Below are 4,776 nucleotides of genomic sequence, written 5' to 3'. Positions count from 1 at the left end.
GGCTGCACTTTACTGCGCATGCGTCCAAGACGCAGCGTGCGGCATCTTAAAGGGCCAGGACACCGGTTTAACGCACGGTCATCAAGTGGCGGCCCGCGGGCCTCATGAGGACATACAAGACCAGTTTCACGCCAGTTGTGTTGTGTTTAGAGGTGGGCAGATCGATCCTAATATTGATACCAACGCTGGTATTGATATCGAACGATCCTCGTGTAAAAAGATCGATACTCAAGCTTTTTTTTTCTCCCGCAAGCACTGACTGCTGCGCATGCAGATCACTTTATACTCGTATACGCTTTGAAGGATTACGTCAAAACTACTTCATGGATTCTCATCAAATTTGCACCACAGATAGATATGAGGGCATGGAAGACTCGGTTGAATTTTGGAGGTGATCCAGATCCGGATTGGCAGACATCAGAAATCTCCAGTTGCTCTTGTTTGTATTGCCATGCAACCAGCAGTACACCTGGAGTGGAGTCACTGTCTTTTATGGGTTTGCAACTTGATACTTTAATAATTTCTATAATGAAATAGGGGTTGTCTTTTTTTTTTTTTTTTTTTTTTGCAATAGGACTGTTTTGACTTTTTAACATAGATTTCCTGTGGACCCACTGAGGAAGAAAATTAAATAATAAAAACATACATATAAAAGAGTGGGTAGCTGAGCAGATAAAGAACCAGCCTATAATGTGAAGGCCCAGGTCTAAATCCTGCTCATGCTGTCTCAGTCCTCCCGGCTCTAAATGGGTACCAGTCTTGGCTGGGAAGTAACTTGTGTCAGATTGCATCCTGTGGGAGTCTGACTCTCATCAGCTTGTTGCTAAGGAATCTGGAAGGGCCTTATTTATGTAAAGGTTTCTCATTTTTTTATAGCATTGTATTCACACACACACACACACACACACACACACACACACACACACACACACACACACACACACACACACACACACACACACACACACACACACACACACACACACACACACACACACACACACACACTTAATTTTAGACATAGTTGTGGGCCATGAGAAAGTTTATCTGAGTTCTGTCTGCATTTTGGACCGTCAAAGGCAGTGGCAGCACCAGGAAATTTTTGTTGGGGGAGCTGAGGGGGGGATGGGGTAAAAGTTGGAGGGGCTCCAAAAAATGTCATCGAAATGAACAATATATAGTAAATTGCTTTCTAAATACCAAGGTATATGTTTTAGTCACCCGTGCTCCTCTAAAATGTGGTATCAATGCACACATCACTTAGAATGATTGCTGAACAACGATATACAGCTTCTGTATATTCTGTGTTAGTGCGCGGCTGCAGCCAACGTGCTTGATGAATTCCTGTGCAAAAAGTAGTTCCCAGATAATTGTGATATACGAGGTCTGTCAATAAAGTAACGGTCCTTTTTATTTTTTTCAAAAACTATATGGATTTCATTCATATTTGATTCATATGTTTTTACGTCAGACATGCTTGAACCCTCGTGCGCATGCGTGAGTTTTTCCACGCCTGTCGGTGACGTCATTCGCCTGTGAGCACGCCTTGGGAAGGAGTGGTCCCGCCCCCTCGTCGGATTTTCATTGTCTGGAAATGGCGGAATGAAAAGGACTTTTTTTCCATCAGAATTTTTTCAGAAGCTGTTAGAGACTGGAACCTGGAAACCATTCGAAAAATTTATCTGGCTTTCGGTGAAAATTTTACGGGTTTCACAGAGAATAAGGTCTGTTACTACAGCTTTAAGGACCCCTTTAAGGACGGTCGGTGCGACGACGGGGCGGGACCACTCCTTCCACAAGGCGTGCTCACAGGCGAATGACGTCACCGACATGCGTGAAAAAACTCACGCATGCGCACGAGGGTTCAAGCTTGTCTGACGTAAAAACATATGAATCAAATCCATATAGTTAAAAAAAAATAAAAAGGTACGATACTTTATGGACAGACCTCGTATCTATCTATCTATCTATCTATCTATCTATCTATCTATCTATCTATCTATCTATCTATCTATCTATCTATCTATCTATCTATCTATCTATCTATCTATCTATCTATCTATCTATCTATCTATCTATCTAATCTATCTATCTATCTATCTATCTATCTATCTATCTATCTATCTATCTATCTATCTATCTATCTATCTATCTATCTATCTATCTATCTATCTATCTATCTATCTATCTATCTATCTATCTATCTATCTATCTATCTATCTATCTATCTATCTATCTATCTATCTATCTATCTATCAAATCAAATCAATTTTATTTATATAGCGCCAAATCACAACAAACAGTCGCCCCAAGACGCTTTATATTGTAAGGCAAAAGCCATACAATAATTACAGAAAAACCCCAATGGTCAAAACGACCCCCTATGAGCAAGCGCTTGGCAACAGTGGGAAGGAAAACTCCCTTTTAACAGGAAGAAACCTCCAGCAGAACCAGGCTCAGGGAGGGGCAGTCTTCTGCTGGGACTGGTTGGGGCTGAGGGGAGAGAATCAGGAAAAAGACATGCTGTGGAAGAGAGCAGAGATCAATCACTAATGATTAAATGCAGAGTGGTGCATACAGAGCAAAAAGAGGTGAATAAAAAGAAACACTCAGTGCATCATGGGAAACCCCCCAGCAGTCTAAGTCTATAGCAGCATAACTAAGGGATGGTTCAGGGTCACCTGATCCAGCCCTAATTATACGCTTTTTCAAAAAGGAAAGTTTTAAGCTTAATCTTAAAAGTAGAGAGGGTGTCTGTCTCCCTGATCCGAATTGGGAGCTGATTCCACAGGAGAGGAGCCTGAAAGCTGAAGGCTCTGCCTCCCATTCTACTCTTACAAACCCTAGGAACTACAAGTAAGCCTGCAGTCTGAGAGCGAAGCGCTCTATTGGGGTGATATGGTACTACGAGGTCCTTAAGATAAGAAGGGACCTGATTATTCAAAACCTTATAAGTAAGAAGAAGAATTTCAAATTCTATTCTGGAATTAACAGGGAGCCAATGAAGAGAAGCCAATATGGGTGAAATATGCTCTCTCCTTCTAGTCCCTGTCAGTACTCTAGCTGCAGCATTTTGAATTAACTGAAGGCTTTTCAGGGAACTTTTAGGACAACCTGATAATAATGAATTACAGTAGTCCAGCCTAGAAGAAATAAATGCATGAATTAGCTTTTCAGCATCACTCTGAGACAAGACCTTTCTAATTTTAGAGATATTGTGCAAATGCAAAAAAGCAGTCCTACATATTTGCTTAATATGTCCATTGAAGGACATATCCTGATCAAAAATGACTCCAAGATTTCTCACAGTATTACTGGAGGTCAGGGTAATGCCATCCAGAGTAAGGATCTGGTTAGACACCATGTTTCTAAGATTTGTGGGGCCAAGTACAATAACTTCAGTTTTATCTGAATTTAAAAGCAGGAAATTAGAGGTCATCCATGTCTTTATGTCTGTAAGATATTCCTGCAGTTTAACTAATTGGTGTGTCCCCTCTGACTTCATGGATAGATAAAGCTGGGTATCATCTGCGTAACAATGAAAATTTAAGCAATGCTTTCTAATAATGCTGCCTAAGGGAAGCATGTATAAAGTGAATAAAATCGGTCCTAGCACAGAACCTTGTGGAACTCCATAATTAACCTTAGTCCGTGAAGAAGACTCCCCATTTACATGAACAAATTGTAATCTATTAGATAAATATGATTCAAACCACCGCAACGCAGTGCCTTTAATACCTATGGCATGCTCTAATGTCTGTAATAAAATTTTATGGTGAACAGTATCAAAAGCTGCACTGAGGTCTAACAGGATGAGCACAGAGATGAGTCCACTGTCTGAGGCCATAAGAAGATCATTTGTAACCTTCACTAATGCTGTTTCTGTACTATGATGAATTCTGAAACCTGACTGAAACTCTTCAAATAGACCATTCCTCTGCAGATGATCAGTTAGCTGTTTTACAACTACCCTTTCAAGAATTTTTGAGAGAAAAGGAAGGTTGGAGATTAGCCTCAAATTAGCTAAAATAGCTGGGTCAAGTGATGGCTTTTTAAATAATGGTTTAATTACTGCCACCTTAAAAGCCTGTGGTACATAGCCAACTAATAAAGATAGATTGAGCATATTTAAGATCGACGCATTAATTAACGGTAGGGCTTCCTTGAGCAGCCTGGTAGGAATGGGGTCTAATAGACATCTTGATGATATCCATCTATATAAATCCATCTACCTAAACTCTGTAAGGGAGTTAGAGTATCTTGTCAATAGTTTTACATCCTCATTGAAGACAACTTTGGATGCTGTAGCTCCTCTGAAAAAGAGAGCTTTAAATCAGAAGTGTCTGACTCCGTGGTATAACTCACAAACTCGTAGCTTAAAGCTGATAACCCGTAAGTTGGAGAGGAAATGGCGTCTCACTAATTTAGAAGATCTTCACTTAGCCTGGAAAAAGAGTTTGTTGCTCTATAAGAAAGCCCTTCGTGAAGCTAGGACATCTTTCTACTCATCACTAATTGAAGAAAATAAGAACAACCCCAGGTTCTTTTCAGCACTGTAGCCAGGCTGACAAAGAGTCAGAGCTCTATTGAGCTGAGTATTCCATTAACTTTAACTAGTAATGACTTCATGACTTTCTTTGCTAACAAAATTTTGACTATTAGAGAAAAAATTACTCATAACCATCCCAAAGATGTATCGTTATCTTTGGCTGCTTTCAGTGATGCCGGTATTTGGTTAGACTCTTTCTCTCCGATTGTTCTGTCTGAGTTATTTTC

The sequence above is a fragment of the Thalassophryne amazonica genome, chromosome 16, assembly GCF_902500255.1.
Source record: "Thalassophryne amazonica chromosome 16, fThaAma1.1, whole genome shotgun sequence".
NCBI lineage: Eukaryota > Metazoa > Chordata > Actinopteri > Batrachoidiformes > Batrachoididae > Thalassophryne > Thalassophryne amazonica.
The sequence above is the reverse complement of the archived record's forward strand: the minus strand, read 5'-3'. Positions refer to the sequence as shown.